The sequence below is a fragment of the Nicotiana tabacum genome, chromosome 16 (assembly GCF_000715075.1).
Source record: "Nicotiana tabacum cultivar K326 chromosome 16, ASM71507v2, whole genome shotgun sequence".
NCBI classification, from domain to species: Eukaryota; Viridiplantae; Streptophyta; class Magnoliopsida; order Solanales; family Solanaceae; genus Nicotiana; species Nicotiana tabacum.
The window spans coordinates 79680651-79699681 of record NC_134095.1 but is presented as its reverse complement, the minus strand read 5'-3'; the positions used below and the strand labels follow the sequence as shown (position 1 = coordinate 79699681).

The 19031-nt window shown below is 42.1% G+C and overlaps 1 pseudogene; it reads left to right on the top strand.

Moving 5' to 3' along the window:
* Nucleotides 1-16516: 16516 nt before the first annotated feature.
* Nucleotides 16517-18561, top strand: LOC107786365 (dynamin-related protein 4C-like; annotated as a pseudogene).
* The last annotated feature ends 470 nt before the right edge of the window (nucleotides 18562-19031 follow it).

Genomic DNA, 19031 nt, shown 5'->3' with positions numbered 1-19031 from the left:
AAAGATCGAAGAAACGTTACCAGAAGTGACCTCGTGACCTAACAAGGAAGTATGTTAGAGCGGCCATTGCGTCCTCCTCCCGCCACGAAGAAGGCACATCTAGACCAAAGGAAGGGACTCATTAGAATGAAAAAGGTATGCCCCCTTTATTGTCCGTTCAATATTTTTGTGTGTCACCTACGGAGATAGTCTACGCCCTGGAGAAGCTTGGACCGAAAGTAAAGTGGCCGCATAGATCACGTCCGATCCGAGCACCAGAAAGTCGGATGCCATCTACGAGTTCCATAAAAAATGAAGGCATAAAACCGAAGATTGCATTGCTCTAAGGCAGGAGGTCGTAAACATGTTACGACAAGGATACCTCAAAGAATTTCTGAGAGAATGAGGAAGGACCAACTTCGCCAGAGGACGCGAACAATACCAAGGACCACCGAAGCCACCCTCACCAACTCGCACCATCCACATGATCATCGATGATGAAGATGATGCTTCCATCAATAACGTAAAGTTCACCACGACCCACAAGCTCAAATGGTCGATCACCCACGAACGGTATGACGAACTCGAAGAAAGTATCATCTTCGATAAGTCAGATACCAACGGTTTGGTTCTCCCTCACTATGATGCTCTTGTTATCACTTTACGAATTTTTGATACCGATGTGAGACGCATCATGGTGGAAGCGGCGTGTGCATCATCCATCCTTGAGTACTTGCACAAATGAGACTCAAAAATAAGATAGTGTCGTGTTGCATCATGCTAACTATTTTTAACAATGCAGTCGAGCGGACATCTGGTGAAATCACACTCCCCATTCTGGCCGGTGGTGTCACTCTGGAAAACACGTTCCACATCATGGACCAAGACACAACGTTCAACGCCATAATAGGACGACCATGGATACACACCATGAGGGTCGTCCCTTCCAGCTTATACCAGGTAATTAAGTTCCCGAACCCATGGGGAATATTCATCATACGGGGGGAACAACGCACATCTCGGGAGTTCTACCGCAATGCCCTAGACAACACGGATGCTCAACAAATGAAGGGCAAAGAAAAAGAGGTGTAGCAATCAACTAAGTTGAGGTCGATATGCGATGATAGCGATGACGTCATCAGAGACCCCAATATTTAAGCTGCAGGATCGACTATAGAAGACCTTGACCCCGTTCAATTAGATCTCAACGACCACAGCAAGAAAGCTTACATCAGCTGCAAACTTCAGGAACCAGGTAAATTCTATCAGTTGTTAACAACTAGCACAAATTTGTTTGCTTTTAGCCATGTAGACATGCCGGGTATCGCAAAGAAAATATCCACTCACAAACTGAAAATCAACCAATTCCCCCCCAGTGAGGCAGGTTAGATATAAGTTTAACACCGCAATCAATGACACAGTACGTGAAGAGTTAGAAAAACTAATGGAAAATGGCTCCATCAGGGAATCAAAGTACCCCCAGTGGGTCGCCAATATGGTTATGGTTAAGAAGAAGAATGGGAAATGGCGGATATGCGTGGATTTCATAGATTTAAATAAAGTGTGCCCAAAGGATTTGTTCCCATTACCCCATATCGACCAACTCATCGATGCAACAACCGGGCACGAACTAATAAGCTTCTTGGATGCCTATTCAAGTTACAATCAAAGCCTTATAGAAGAAGAAGATGAGGAAAAAACCATCTTCATCACCCACCAAGAGACGTACTGCTATAGGGTCATGCCCTTCGTATTGAAGAATGCGGGGGAAACCTACCAAATGTTGCTGACGAAGATGTTCAAGGACCAACTCGATAAGACGATGGAAGTCTACATAGATGACATGCTGGTCAAGTCCAAAAGGAAAGAAGATCACATCGACCATCTAAGAGAAACTTTCGATATACTCAGGCGATATAGAATGAAGCTGAACCCTAAAAAATGTGCATTTGGTGTGGCCTCAGGAAAGTTTCTAGGATTCTTGGTATCACAGAGAGGGTTCAAGTCAATCCCGACCAAATCAAAGCCATCGAGAGGATATCGGAACACTTAACCACCAAAAAGCAGGTTCAAAGGTGACTGGCCTGATAGCCGCCCTGTCAAGGTTCATTTCACGATCATCGGATAGGTGTCACAAATTCTTTGCCAGACTCAAGAAGGACAATGACCTCCAATGGACTACAGAGTGCGTCCAAGCCCTGAAGGAATTAAAAGCGTACTTGTCGTCTCCACCACTACTTTCAAAACTAGAGATAGGAGAACGTCTCCTCGTTTATCTCGCTGTATCCGAAGTAGTTGTAAGTGTGGTCTTGGTTCGAGAAAACTAAGGTACACAATCCCTGACCTTATATTAGCAAAATATTAGTCTATACCGAGACGAGGTATCCTCACCATGAAAAGCTAGCCCTGACCTTATATTAGCAAAATATTAGTCTATACCGAGACGAGGTATCCTCACCATGAAAAGTTGGCCCTGACCTTAGTCGTAGCTTCGGGAAAGCTTAGATCGTATTTCTAATGCCACCCATCTCGATCGTTATGACTCTCCCCTTGAGAAGCATTCTGCATAAAGCCGAACTATCGAGAAGACTGGCCAAATGGGCAATCGAGCTGAGCGAGCACGATATCGAGTACCAACCGTGAACAGCGATAAAGTCATAAGTGCTCGCTGACTTCGTCGCCGACTTTAGCACAAAGGTAATGCCCGAAGTTGAAAAATAAGCCGCTAAAACTTCCCTCCAAATATAAGACATCTGGGTCCCGTAATCGATGGCGCGTCCAACGCGTTAGGGGCTGGACTAGGACTCGTACTCAAAGTCCCAACAACCGAAGTAATTCTCCAGTCCAAAAGGTGCCCGGACATGATTAACAACGAGGCCGAGTATGAGGCTGTAATTGCAGGTTTAAGACTAGCACTCAAGTGCGGGGCAAAACGGTTAAAACTACGATATGATTCCCAACTCGTAGTCAACCAAGTCACATGGACTTATCAAATCAAAGAGCATATATTGCAAAAATATCTTATTGAAATCTGCAAGCTGCTGCTCGAATTCAACGAATGTTGCTTTGACCAAATTCCCCGAGTACAGAATGCTGAGGTGGACGGCCTAGCTAAACTGGCTGCAACCACCAAAAGCATCGCAACCGGAGACAAGAACATAGTCTACCTCCTCAATTCATCACTTGATCAAATCGAGGTAAGAAAAATAAGCTTAACTTGGGACTGGCGCAATCGTATTGTTACATATTTGTAGGACGGCACACTCCCAGACGATAAAAAAGAAGCCAAGAAACTGAGAATGCAAGCGGCAATGTACAGTATCATCCACAACGACCTATATAAGAGGACTTAAGGTGGACCTCTAGCAAAATGCCTAGGCCCAAATCAGCGCCCTTGAAGAGGTCCACGAGGGCCATTGTGGAGCTCATTCCGGCAATCGGGCTCTGGTCAGATGCCTTATCTAAGCGAGATACTATTAGCCCACCATGAAAAAAAAAGGTTGCATACTTCGTGAAAAAGTATGAGCAATGCCAAATGTACTCTCCGATGATTCATCAAACAGGAAAACATCTCCATTCGGTTACATCACCTTGGCCATTTATCAAATGGAGAATGGACATCGTGGGCCCCCAGCCGTCTGGGCAAGGTAACGTACAATTCCTTCTGGTTTTAACTGACAATTTTCTAAGTAGGTGGAAGCAGGAGAATTCTCCCAAATACACGAATAGGAGGTGATCGCCTTTATATGGAGAAACATCGTATGTCGATTTGGCCTTCCCAAAGAAATCAGCTACGACAACGGGCCCCAATTTACGGGAAGGAAAACCGCTGAGTTTATTGAGAAATGGCATATCAAAAGAATACTCTCGATGCCATATCACCCCCACAGGCAACGGGCAAGCAAGTCATCCAAAAAGTCGATACTGAACATCATGAAGAAAAAGCTTGAAGATGACAAGTGACTGTGGCCAGAAATATTACCAGAAGTATTATGTGCCTATCGGACAATGTCGAAGAATAGCACACGAGAGATGCCCTACTATTTGGTCTACAGGACCGATGCGGTAATACCAGTCGAGGTTAGAGAGCCCAACCTAAGGTACTCCCATGAGAGCAGACCAGGTAATGACGAAAGCAGAAGGCAGGAGCTCGACGAAGTTGAAGAACGAAGAGACATGGCCTACATAAAGATGATCGCCCAAAAATAATAAACAGAACATTATTATAACAAGAAGGCAAAGGTTGGGCCATTATATATCTGTTGTTGTTACCCCCTAGAGTGTATTTAAAGTTAGTTGCAAAAAAGCAAGCCCTACAACTAATCCATCAGCAATAACAGAAAGTAGTGGTGTATACGATCAAAATCAGGTATGCCCGATTTCCCGGGCTCGATGGGTCATTTTAAGCCCGAGTTTGAGCTCGATGGACCAGACTCGAGCTCGAAGACAGAATGCAGTGCCCGAGGATCGAAGTATGCGAGGAACATCGAAGCCAAGCACGACCAGCTCCGAGATAGTGTTGTTATGAGTTTGTTACAGAAGGACAAGATTCCCGTCACGTCCCCAAGATCATGGCATAAATTCTGGAATAGATTTGTACGAATCAGTACAAATCCATACTAGGCGGTTATATAGTTGTCCCAATAAAAATCGTTATTGTAAATGGGAATGTACCTTATTTAGGGTTTCTCCTATTATATAAAGGGGACCCCAATCATTTGTAAGGATAATCTAATCATTGGCAAAGAATATACTATCCTACTTTTCTTGCTCATTGTTCATCAGAATTGTCCTTTAGCTTTATTGTTCTTACCTTACTGCTCTTACCTTATCTCGAGGTCACTAGGCTCGAGGTCGACACTGCTTAAGTAAAACTATTTTGATTCATTCATTTCTTTCATTTATACTTTATACTTCTTGAATATTAATTGGTATTGAACTATATCATGTATTTTTGAAATCACAAATCAAGTTTAATTGTTACTCATATTTTCGAGGTAAATAGTTTGGCGCCCACCGTGGGGCTAAAGAAAATAGTGATTATTTCATTGCTGATTCTCATAACACACGTTATTTTTACACTTTTTCTTGTCAAGAATTTTTAATTTTCAGGTTGAAACATGTCAAGCTCACAAAATGCACCTGTTCATGACAACGAAGGTCTTGAGTCCCATGGAGAAAATGACATAGTCTCTCCAGGGGTTGATGTACCACCAATAAACCCTGGGGAAGTGCCAAATGTGGAACCAGTGGATGTTAGTTCACACATTGCTTTGAATTCAGATCTAGGCACAAACCCCGGAGCAAGTGTATGTAGGGAAGTCAGATCTGGCGTCCAGAAAACATAGGGTGTAGGAGATGGAGGAATCATCCTCCAAGTGATATTCGAGATGCAATAAGCTCAACAGATTGCCATTGCTCAACTTCAAAGTTAGAATAAAAATTCATATGTAGCCGAACCAGAGAATACTCGATGTACTGAACCAGTGCCGGAAAGATCAAACGAAAATGGCTCAAGGACTGACCCCACCATTATGAGGATGCTTGAGGAACTTACCAAGAGGACCGAGTTTGGGGAAAAGAAGATTGAGGATAATGACAAAAAGGTGGAGACTTATAACTCCCATGTTGATCAAATACCGGGGGCACCCCCGGTCTTGAAAGGTTTGGATGCCAAAATGTTCATACAAAAGATGTTCCTCCGAGTGTGGCTCTGATGCCTATCCCCAAGAAGTTTCGTATGCCTGATATACCAAAATATAATGGGACAACCGACCCTAATAAGAATATTACTTCATACACTTGTGGGATCAAAGGAAATGACTTGAATGACAACGAGATCGAATTAGTATTGTTGAAGAGGTTTAGGGAAACATTATCAAAATGAGCTATGATTTGGTATCACAACTTGCCTCTGAACTCTATCGATTCATTTTCTATGTATGTAGAGGCCTTCGTGAAAGCACACGCCGGTGCCATAAAGGTGGCAACGAGGAAATCAGACGTCTGTAAGATAAAATAAAGGAACGATGAGATATTACGGGAGTTCGTGTCCAGATTTCTGATGGAGCGAATGGAACTACAACCGATCTCGGATGACTGGGTAGTACAAGCTTTTATACAGGATTTAAATGAAAAGAGTTCGATTGTATATCGATAATTAAAGCAGAATCTAATCGATTATCCAGCTGTGACATGGTCAGATGTGTATAATCATTATCAATCGAAGATCAGGGTCAAGAACGACCAGTTAGGAGCCCCCTCGGGTTTAGTTCATCCTAACAGGTTGGCAGCTAAGCCCCCGAGGGATACGGACAGGGAATCAAGATCCAACAAGGAATGATACTAGCCATATGTCGATCGGAGAAACAACGACTTGGGTTGTAACGCTCCTCGGAATGATCAGAGAAACGATCGAGGTCAAAGCTCTCGGGGACTCATGAGTAAGAATGTGTTCGATAAGCATATCGACCCCGCAGAGGCATCTCAATTATCAGAGTATAATTTCAGCATAGATGCATAGGGATTGCGTTAGCTATTGGAAGAACCATAGACACTAGGTGCCCCAGGCCTATACAAACCGATCCTTCTCAAAGGAATCCAAAATTGATGTGTAAGTATCGTGGAACCCATGGCCATAGAACCAAAGACTGCAGGCAGCTAAGGGAGGAGGTAGCCCGGTTGTTCAATTTGGGTCACCTTCGAGAATTTCTCAGTGATCGAGCTAAGAATCACTCCAGGGAGAGAGATGCAAACAGAAAAAATGAGCAGGAAGAACCACAACATGTAATCCACATGATTGTTGGCGGTATCGATGTCCCACAAAGGCCTGTATTCAAACGCACCAAGGTGTAGATCACTAGAAAAAAAACAGACTCGGAGCTATATGCCCGAGGATGCCCTATCATTCTATGACGAGGAAGCAGAAGGCATATCTCAGCCGCACAATGATGCCCCAATAATTTCTATTCTTTTAAATACAATTCAAGTTAAACATGTTCTAGTGGATCCAGGAAGCTCAGTAAACATCATATCGAGGGTCGTAGAGCAGCTCGGCCTGCAAGACCAAATTGTACCAGCATCCTAAGTCCTAAATGGTTTCAACATGGCAAGCAAAACAATGAAGGGGGGATCGTCCTACCAGTGAATGTGTCCGGAACCATTCAAGATATGAAATTCCATGTCATCGAAGGCGACATGAGGTATAATGAACTTCTCGGGAGGCCATGGATCCACAACATGAGGGCAGTACCTTCGACCCTTCACCAGATGATAAAATTCCCAACTGAGGATGGTGTGAAAACGGTCCATGGAGAACAACACGCTGCAAAGGAAATGCTTGCAATCGATGAAGTGACACCAATATCTATGCCTTCGACTTCGGAAAAATCGGGGGCCAAGGATAAGCAAGAGGCCAAATAGCAATCACCGATCCCAGTCCCGATCGAGCCAGAGAAACAGGTAATCGAATAGGAAAAATAGGATTTCCTTACTCCTCGAACCTTTGTTGTGAGTCAGACGCAACCAAATCAATGGTCAAGGAACTGGAACAGGTCATATTGATCGAGCATATGCCCGAGAAAAAGGTATACTTAGGAACGGGGTTAACCCCAGAACTCAGGAAAAAATTCATTCAATTTCTTATCGATAATATGGATTGTTTTGCTTGGTCCTATCTAGATATGACAGGGATCCCACCAGAAATAACAATACACCGGCTGAGCATCGACCCTAAGTTCAAACCGGTGAAGCAAAAGAGAAGGCCCTAGTCCAAGGTGAACCATGCGTTCATAAAGGATGAGGTAACTAAACTTCTTAAAATAGGGTCTATTCGGGAAGTAAAATACCCCGAGTGGTTAGCCAACATGATCGCAGTTCCTAAAAAGGGAAACAAACATAGAATGTGCGTAGATTATAAAGATTTAAATAGGGCATGCCCTAAAGACTCTTTTCCATTGCCTAATATCGATCGCATGATCGATGCCACGACCGGCCATGAGATTCTAACCTTTCTCGATGCCTACTCTGGGTATAATCAAATTCGGATGAACACAGAGGACCAGGAGAAGACCTCGTTTATCACTAAGTTTGGGATGTACTGCTACAATGTAATGCCCTCCGAGCTAAAAAAATGCAAGAGCTACATACCAATGCCTAGTTAACAAAATGTTCAAGGAAAAGATAGGTAAGTTGATGGAAGTTTACATTGATGATATGTTGGTTAAGTCCTGCAGAGGACCATTTAACTCATTTGCAGGAAACATTCAAAATCTTGAGGAAGTACAACATGAAGCTTAACCCGAAAAAATGTGCTTTTGGGGTCAGCTCGGGTATGTTCCTCGGCTTTATAGTACTGAATCGGGGTATCAAAATCAACCCCACCAAGATAAAGGCCATCGAGGATATCACGATCGTGGATAGTGTGAAGGTCGTGCAAGGGTTAACAAGACCAATAGCCGCCTTGGGTCAATTCATTTCGAGGTCATCAGATCGGAGTCATAGGTTTTTCTCCTTGCTCAAAAAGAAAAAGGATTTTGCATGGACCCTGGAATGCCAGCAAGCCTTAGAAGAATTAAAGCGATACTTATCGATCCCACCTTTGCTTCACACCCCGAAGGTAGATAAAAACCTTTAATTATATTTGGCAGTATCTGAGATAGCGGTAAGTGGGGTTTTAGTTCGAGAAGAGCAAGGTACGCAATTCCCTGTTTACTATGTAAGCCGAACTCTAGGAGATGCTGAAACTAGGTACCCTCACTTAGAAAAAATATCACTTGCATTAATAAGCGCATCTAGAAAGTTAAAGCCATATTTTTAATGTCATCCCATATGTGTATTAACCACTTATCCTCTTTGAAATGTCTTGTATAAGCCTGAATTGTCAGGTCGATTGGCTAAGTGGGCGGTCGAACTTGCGGGGTACGATATCGAATATCAACCCTGAACGGAAATCAATCCCAAATCTTGGCTGACTTCATGGTTGATTTTACGCCGACCCTCGTACCCGAAGTAGAAAAAGAATTTCTACTGGGATCAGGTACATCATTGGGGGTATAGAACCTTTTCACGGACGGTGCCTCGAATGTGATAGGGTCTGGGCTCGACATTGTTTTGAAGCCACCAACAGGTAGTACTATTAGACAATCTATCAAAACTTCAAGGTTAACTAACAATGAGGCCGAGTATGAGGCCATGATTGCAGGTCTCGAGCTAGCTAAGAGCTTGGGGCAAAGGTTATCGAGGCCAAATACAACTCTCTGTTGGTGGTGAACCAAGTAAACAAGAGCTTTGAGGTTCGACAGGATAGAATGCAGATACTTAGACAAACTACAGGTGACATTGCACCGCTTCAAGGAATGGACCCTGGATTACATGCCTCGAGAGCAAAATAGTAAGGCTGATGCACTCGCAAATCTGGGATCGTTAGTCGAAGAAGACGACATTATCCTAGGGACTATCATCCAGTTATCGAGATCTGTGATCGAGGAAGGTCATGCCGAAATAAATTCTACGAGCTTGACTTGGGATTGGAGAAATAAGTATATCGATTATTTGAAAAATGGAAAGCTCCCATCGAATCACAAAGAATTGAGGGCTCTGTGAACCAAGGCTGCTAGGTTCACACTAGATGGGGATGGAACTTTATACAGAAGAACATTCGATGGGCCATTGACGGTATGTTTAGGGCCGGGGGATACCAATTATGTTCAACGAGAAATCCATGAAGGTACTTGTGGGAATCACTCCGGCGCCGAGTCTTTTATTCGCAGAATTATCAGAGCATGTTGTTACTGGGATAGTATGAAAAAAGACACTAAGGAGTTTGTTAAAAAGTGCGATAAATGCCAAAGGTTCGCACCAATGATTCATCAGCCCGAAGAGAAACTATACCCAGTCCTGTCCCCGTGGCCCTTCATGAAATAGGGAATAGACATAGTCGGCCCTCTACCAATGGTCACAGGTAAAGCAAAATTTATTTTGTTTATGACTGATTATTTTTCTAAATGGGTGGAAGCACAGGCCTTCGAAAAGGTCAGAGAAAAGGAAGTTATTGACTTTATCGGGGACCACATCATATGTCGGTTCGGGATGCCTGCCGAGATTGTATATGACAACGGAAAACAATTTGCTGGAAGCAAGGTGACGAAGTTCCTTGAAGCACATACAATAAAGAGGATCTTATCAACACCGTACCACCTAACTAGAAATGGATAGGCCGACTAAACAAACAAAAATATCATTCAAAACCTAAAGAAAAGGTTGGACGATGCATAGGGAAAATGGAGAGAAGTTCTACTCGAGGTCCTTTGGGCATATCGAACAACATCAAAGTCTAGTACCGGGGCTACTCCTTTCTATTTAGTATATGGCTTCGAGGCCCTAATCCTTGTCGAGGTTGGAGAACCCAGTGCCAGGTTTCGACATGCATTGGGGGAGTCAAATTACGAGGCTATAAATACTAGCCTCGAGCTGTTAGATGAAAAACGAGAGGCAATATTTATTCAGATGTCCACAGAGAAGCAAAGAATCGAGAGATACTACAATAGAAGGACCAGCCTTCGACACTTCGGAATCAGGGACTTACTTCTATAGAAAGTCACCCTCAACACTCGAGACCCGAATGAAGGGAAACCGGGCCCGAATTGGGAAGGACCATACCGAGTCCTCGAATTTGTCAGTAAAAGATCTTACAAACTTAGCACAATGGAAGGTGAACAAATACCAAATAATTGGAACAAATTATTACTCAAACGATACTATTGCTAAGGTATGACTTTCTCTTTTTGTCCATTTGAATTTTAAACTAACCCATTACAGGTGTTCAATCGAAGCTATCGAAGGCACCTTTTTACACGAAGTCCTTAGGTTTTAAAGCATGCATTGTACTTGTTTTCCCTTATATTGGATTTTGTCCCAAATGGGTTTTACCGGCGAGGTTTTTAACGAGGCAACAACTATGTGCTACATAAGGAGAACTCAACACTATCCAAGGCTTCTTTTTAATCAACCTCAAATACTGGGGGGGATCACCCTCGGAGGTTATATTTTCGAGGAAAATACTTCACGCCAAAGAGGGCCTTGATAGGAGAACTTTGTAATGGGCCAAACGGTCAGATGAATCGTCTCCATATAGAATAATCGAGCCCCGATAGAAAAAATAGTACGCCTGTATCAATTATTCAAAGAAGCATTCATTCTATATCAAAACACTTTGTCTCAAAGAAGTTTATTACTATACGAGCTCTACACTTATAATTCTATGAGAAACGGCCCAAAGGCCAGAACGCAAATACACCCCGAATACTCGGGGATTGTCATCGGCAGTCAACATGTCCGATTCATCAAAAACTCGAACTCATAAGACCTCAAAGAGGCATCCCCTCGATATAAAGTCCAAGGCCACCATACTCGGGGACTAACCTTTTGAACAAGTTCGAAAGGTTATCGGGAAACAAGTCCAAGAGACGTACCCGAAGGATACGGCCATACTAAAGACTACAATCATATAAAAGGCTACGATTGAAATAATGCAGCTCGGAGACGTCTGACTTCAACCATAAATTAAAGGTCTTCAAAAACTTTCATAAAATCGATTAAATCAGGCTCCCCTCAGCAAAAGCAAATGATAAAGGGCTTCGATAAAATCAGCCCTCCAACAATTTAAAGGCTTCGATAACATCAGTCTTCGAGAAAACCTCAAGAGGTATTCGATTATGTTTACACAAACAAATTACAAATAAAGTTCTGATCCATTGAACCTTCGAAAAACCTAACGGGTACAAAAAACACATGCTACGGCATAGATAGATTTTCACTAAGTCTTTAGCCAAAAAGAGGGAAATATTATAGCCTCTTTAGAGGCCGAATTGGCCCAACTTAAAGAGCCTAAGGGCCGACCTAAAAGATTCTAAGGGTCGATATAAAAGAGCTTAAGGGCCAAAATATATAGGATTCGAGGCCTTTCTCTCACTCAACTCGGACTCAAAAGTCCCGACATCCCGAGCTCGCATCAAATCAATGTAAACATAGCTCGAGGACTCACAAAAACCTTAAGAAGTATTATATTGATCAATAAAAAACCTAACGGTTTATTGTGTTCTGAGTCCAAGCCAATATTCGGACTAATCATTAGAGTTATACAATCAAATTTTTCACAAGTGAAGACGAAATGGAATTCAACACAAATCGAATATGAAGCAAAGAGGTTCTTTATATTTATAAGAGATATTTACAAAATATATTTACAACGCCCATGAGGGGACCTTGCACAAAAACACAAAAACAAAATAAAGGAACCTAAATCTACTTCGAGGCCACATCCTCGGGAGCTGCATTTTCGGGAGCCACATCTTCGGGAACCTCCTCCTTGGGGACTTCATCTTCATCCTCTCCACTCTGGAGTCACTAGCTGAATCCTCGTCATCAGAGAGCAAAGTGGCAGCCTCTTTCTCCAAAGTCTTTGCTTTTTCAATATCGACTGAGAGGTCAAAGCCACGAGCGTGCACCTTCTCGAGGGTTTCTCTCCGGTACTGCTGCCTGGTGTGATTAAGAGCACACAATAACTTAACTTCGGCTGCAACGGAGATCTCTTTTGCCCTAGTGTTAGCGGCTTAACCGTCAACTCGGTACAAAGACACAAATGCCTCTACATCGGATTTGTCCTTCACAAGCTCAGCGGCTGATTTAGCTTTGAGCTCCTTGATTTTGCACCTCTGGGCAAAGCTTTCCTCCTTTGCATTTTGGAGCTGGCATTCGATTAAAGTTAGTTATTCCCGAAGTGCATTTTTTTCGGAGGCGAAACAGTCCACGTGTTGCTTCCACCCTAGGGTCTCGGCCTCTTTCGTCTTGAGCTCCTCCCGAAGCTGCTCTACCAGCTTGCCCTTCTGCTGGAACTGTGAAATTGAAGTATTAGTCGCCAAAACAAGCAAGTGCATAACAGACCCTCAAAGGCTATATTACCTTTTCAATGAGCTCGGTCTGTTCTTGACGAGCCTCCATCAATTCAACTCGGAGTTCGTTGATATCCCCTCTTTTTGATGTAGAGGATCTTAAGGCTATCCCTCTCCTCCACGAGCTTCTTAAGTTTGGCTTCACATCGGGCAAGCTCAGCCCGAGATTTAGCGAATGCTTATCGGTGAAGTGACACGGCCTTCTCACAAGGAAAAGAAGTTAGACTTAGAAAGATGAAGATTAAACTCGAAGTAATGAAAGACAAAACCTACTTGTTTAAGAAGCTTTTCGGCCTCCTAAAAAATAAACAAGGCATCAGGATCGGGACCTTCTTAAATCCCTGTAAGACACTCCCGAAAAATATCGTTCCCTTCATGGGTCATTCCCACATCAGGAGTCCCCATGGCCTAGGCATCTCAGAATTGCCCTTCAAAGAACACCGGGCCTGCGGTGAGTTATCTATGTTGATTACCCCAAGTGATTCACTTGGGATATTATCATATATTTGAAGGGCCTTGGAGTTAGGATCTTCGAGATCATCTACCAAGTGTCCATCGGGACAAGGCGCACTTTTTCCACCTGATGGCTCGGGGACTTTGCTGAGCTCCCCTCCGAAATTTCTTCGGTTCGAGATTGAACCGCCTCTGTCACCATCAGTTCAGCGGCCTTCGGAACGGCAGTGCTTCCTCTTTCCCAAGCTACCAATAGGCAGTCATCATCTTCTCCCTCTTCATCCTCATCCCGAAGATGTTGGACCGTTTCTGGAGATAGGGCCACGGTATCGGCCTTAGGCTTTCGAGCCTTGCTTTTCTTTGGCTTCGAGGAATTTGCAGGCGACCCCCTCTTTCTTTTCTTTTCCTTGGGAGGCTTTGGAATCTCTTCTTCATCGAGCGGGGGCGGCCACATAGCAATAACGTCTCCGAGGCCTGCATAAAGATAAAGTAAATATTTCGCTAAAAACGTAAGTATACAAACAAGAGGACTCACCATGGTTTTTAGCCTCCCATCGACCTTTGGCTAGGTCACGCCAGTTGCGCTCTGCGTATGAAGAAGTAGAGGCCAGTTTTCGGACCCAACCCTTAAGGTCTGGGACCTTACCGGGAAACCAATCAATAGCTACACCATCAAAAAAGGATTAGGTCGAGAAAGAGTAGGGAAAACAGAATATAAAGTCATTATCGATGAACCTGTACTTACATTTCATGTTCCATTCCTCGGGGAATGGCATCCTCTCAGTAGGAATTAAGTTGGAGGTTCTGATTCGGACAAATTGGGTCATCCATCCCCGGTCCTTGTCCTCATCGATGCTAGAGAAGAGAGATTTCGTCGGCATTGCAACTTTATCAGTTCACCTCGATAAAGACGAGGGCTATATAGCCTGATCAGATAGTCGAGGGTAAAAGGCATCCCCTCGACATGGCTTGAGAAATATCTGATCAGATTGACAATGCGTCAGAATGAAAGATAGATCTGGCCAAGCGTCACCTGGTATTATTGGCAAAAATCAAGAATAACTGGATCTATAGGACCAAAGATGGATCTGCAGGACCCAGCGTGAATGGGTAGGTATACACGCTTAAGTACCCTGCCTTATGAGTGGTGATGTCCTCTTTAGGGGAAGGGATCACCACATCTTTGTTATCCTAGTTGCAGTCCTTTTTCACCTGCTCGAGCTCACTTTCGTTTATCAAGCAGATTTATTGGGACATGGGCTCACATCGGCCTGGTGTCAATACAGGTTTATCAATCTTGAAATCATATGTTATTTCGCACGATGGGGGAATACACTCCTCGATACGAGGTGTCACCATTGTTTTACTTCTGGCCGGCCGTGATGACGAAGAGTCTTTTTCTTTTTAAGGAATGGTTTTAGATGTTTTAGCCATGGAGGTTTGTAAATTTAAAAGAGGAGAAAGAGTAGATGTTGTAGTGATAACAAATTGAGAAGAAAGTGAACTCAAAGAAGTTGAAAGAGCAAAAGAAATTTCAAGGATGATTTGAGAAATAAAGTTTGCAAAATTGTAAAGTGGCCTATTTATAGAGGCCGCTTAAGCATGTTAAGGAAGCCGAATAGCCGACCATCAGTCGCCTTTAATTAATGACCTTAGAAACTGTGCAAACACGACCTTTCAATCACTTCAGTCGCTGACATCATGAGATTGACAGCATGATCGAGGCATCGAAGGGTTGAAAGTCAAATTGTTTCTTATCATTTTACTCTATGAAATGCAGGGACTATCTGTATACGGTCGAAATCAGGTATGCCCGATTTTCCGGGCTCAAGGGGTCACTTTAAGCCCGAGTTCAGGTCAGGTCAAGTTCGAGCTCGATGGACCAGACTCAAGCTCGAAGACAGAATGCAGTGCCCGAGGATCGAAGTACGCGAAGAACATCAGAGCCAAGCACGACCAGCTCCGAGACAGTGTCGTTATGAGTTTGTTACAAAAGGACAAGATTCTCGCCATGTCCCCAAGATCATGGCGTAAATTCCGGAATAGATTTGTACGAATCAGTACAAATCCGTACTAAGCGGTTATACAACTATCCCAATAAGATTTTTTACTGTAAATGGGAATGTACCTTATTTAGGGTTTCCCGAATTATATAAAGGGGACCCCAATCATTTGTAAGGATCATCTAATCATTGACAAAGAATATACTATCCTAACTTTCTCGCTCAAGTTCATGAGAATTGTTCTTTAGCTTTATTGTTCTTGCTTTATTGTTGTTACCTTACCGCTCTTAACTTATCTCGAGGCCACTAAGCTCGAGGTCGACACTGCTTAAGTAACACTGGTTTGATTCATTCATTTCTTTCATTTATACTTTATATTTCTTGAATATTAATTGGTATTGAACTATATCATGTATCTTTAAAACCACAAAATCAAATTTAATTGTTACTCATATTTTCACGGTAAACAAATGGATTCATGATAAGCTCCTTGTATGAAAAAAAGGGGTAATGATACATCAACCAATGAATTATGACCTAATTATTCCCTCGCTGGACTCATCCAGTCGAAGTAACTACAAACTTTGGATTGAAATATAGTGTTGGACGTGGAGTAAAAATAAAAAAGAAAAGGAAATGCATTGTACTATGAGACTAGTTGGAATGCTAAACGGTTTCCTGATGAGTAAATATGGCTTGAGAAAAGCAACCGACAAGTTTTCAGTTAAAGAGATCAGTAATTTTTGGGAGAAACAAAAACATTAATTATAGTTGAGTATTCCTTAGATATGCTGTTCACGCTATCAGAAGTTGAAGTGTTTTTCTGATGCATTAATATCTTCGTGGGAGAAGAAGTTCAAACAAGTTTTTGAGATTACTATTTTTGGGGATATAGAGTAGCCCTTTTTATGCTTTTCACACCATTCTGCAGAGGTTCATTTTAATGATACATTAATTCTTGAAAAAGAAACAGGCATTTTCTTAGTCAATGTGATCAGTGTTATAGTTATTTGATTGATGATTATCTTTAAGGGTTTCTGGTATATAATTAATGCTCATGAATGATCAAATAACATGCATAAATAGCAGTATCCCAGTAGACTTTATAAACTACACCTTACTTTACTAACCATGACATTTCAGCAAACCATGAATGACTCTTCTTCTAGTGAATGTTCACTAAAAGTTCTTGATCCCAAACATGTTGCAGTGGTTGAGCAACAAGACTCAGGATTTCTTTTTCAGCACCTATTGTTTCATCTTTCGATGATATAATTCGAACACTCCTTAATTGTGTGGACAAGCTTAGGCACCTCAACATCATGGAGCAAGGCATTCAGCTTCCTACTATTGTAGTAGTCGGCGATAAGTTTTCTGTAAAGTCCAGTGTGCTTGAATCACTTGTTGGAATCAGTCTTCCTAGAGAGCAAGACATTTTCTCTAGAGTGCCTCTCATCATCAGGCTCCAAAATCACATTGACTCAGAGGTTCACTTGGAGTACAATGGAAAATCAGTTCCAACCGATGAAGTTCATGTTGCGGAGGCCATTGTTCTTGCAACTAATGAGATAGCTGGACATGGTAAGGGAATATCCAACATTCCTCTTACTGTCGTAGTGAAAAAGAATGGTATTCCTGACTTGACTATGGCGGATTTGCCTAGAATAACTAGTGTCTCCGTTCACAGACAACCAGAAGATATCTTCGAACGAGTTTCAGATATTATTATGAACTATATAACACCTGAGGAAAGCATAACATGTCCCTACTAATTTTGAATGCATTAACATGTCCAAGAAGGTGGACAAACATGGGGAAAGTACTCTAGCAGTTGTGACACAGGTTGATAAGGCTTCTGAGGGGTTTCTTGAAAAACTTACTGAAAATGTTGTCAATGTAGGACTTGGTTATGTTTGTGTTAGGAATAGGATTGGGAATGAGTCTGCCCCTAGTGAGGTGGCTAGGCTTTTTGAGACTCATGTACTATTATCCAAGATGGACATATCCATGGTTCGCATTCCTGTTCTGGCACATAAGTTGGTGCAAAGTCAAGCAAACATCAGTTCCAAATGCTTGCCAAATGTTGTGAGAAGGATAACTTCTCGGAACGAGTTACTACAGAATTTGGGTTCTACTGCTGAAGCTTTGGCTGCATTCATGCGAATTCGTAGTTTGGCTAAAAAGTCTCTGAAGAAATTTTTTCATAGAGTCGATTTGGAGGAGTACATTGAAGATTTTGAAATGCAATGCGCTGCTAGATGGTCTGAGTTTCTTGATCTTGAACTCCAAGAATATTATGCTGACCTCCATTCAAAATACCCTTATAAAAAGGATGTCTACTTGATGGATGAGCTCATGTTTTTGAAGAAAGCATGTGGGATTAGATTGCCTTTAGAAAAAAATGATGCTAGATTGCCAAATGTCGTCCCACATGCTATTTTTCTTAATTTTTTGCAGAAAAAGGTCAACGAGATTTCTACAACTGGGGAGGAGTTTGTGGGAAAAATGTGGAACTGTATAGAGGAAGTTGTCATCAAAGTTCTGATGCATCATTCCTGTTGTTACCCGGAACTTGAGTGTTTCATTAGGAGGGCAGTGTAAAATTTGATTGCTAGGAGGAAGGATGAATCTGTTGATTGGGTCCGGGAAATCATTGGGACGGATAAGCTGACTGACCTTACTAGTAACCACGAGTATGTAGCTAGTTATAGCAGTTTCATGGATCAACGAACGCGATTTTTGAAGTTTTGGAAATCTTCTATAGGGAAACCACACCACAACTGAAAATAAAACTCAAAGGAGCTGGAGTAATTAATGTTTTAGTATTGAGGAAGCATCGTAAAGATTTTGTGCAGCTAGCTTTTGAATTGAAGATGAGAATGGCTGCATACTGGAAAATCGTGTTCAATCCTGAAAAATTGGGTAACCATGAGATCAAGGTGAATATTGGTAATGATTTGGTGGCATTACTGCACATGAGGTTCACTGCATTCTGGGAAAATGTTTTTAGTGTTGAAAAGCTAGTTAACTATGAGATTGAGGAGGAGATTCTTAAAGATCTGATCGCATCCGAGGGTGGTAGCTTTGAGAGGAGCTCAAAAAGAGAGAAGTCGAAAGAGGTGGTGGCGAAAATCATGGACAGGATTGCTCTTCATGTTGATGATGAAAAGGCTTAAACAAGTGTTTGGTGCTTTTGGACAGCATGTTTAATCTGGTATTATATTGTAGTTCTGCTATGATTAGTAAAAGGTGAAAATTAATCTCTTTCTATTAATGATATTGATTCTGTGTTTCTTTCCTTCTTATGGTGGTCTATGATTAATTTTGCTTACAGTTTCATTTGCATATCACTTTCATTGTATGTGTATTTGCAATCTCTTATTACTTTAAGTACTGAAAATTTTCAGTTAGCTAAAGTCTGAAGTAGTATGTTCTCCTTTAGTTCACAGGTATGTAGATTTCTTTACCTAGGTCACAGTGGATTTCTGAATGTTTCAAAGTTTACTATTGAATAATATTGGACATTTTGAGGAACTGGTCTATTCTGTTTCAAGAAACTGGTGTCGATGCAGTTTTTCATATGATAATGGTAGATTTGTTTTATCCACTTTCAAGAGATTATGACAAGGCATATAATGTGGTGATG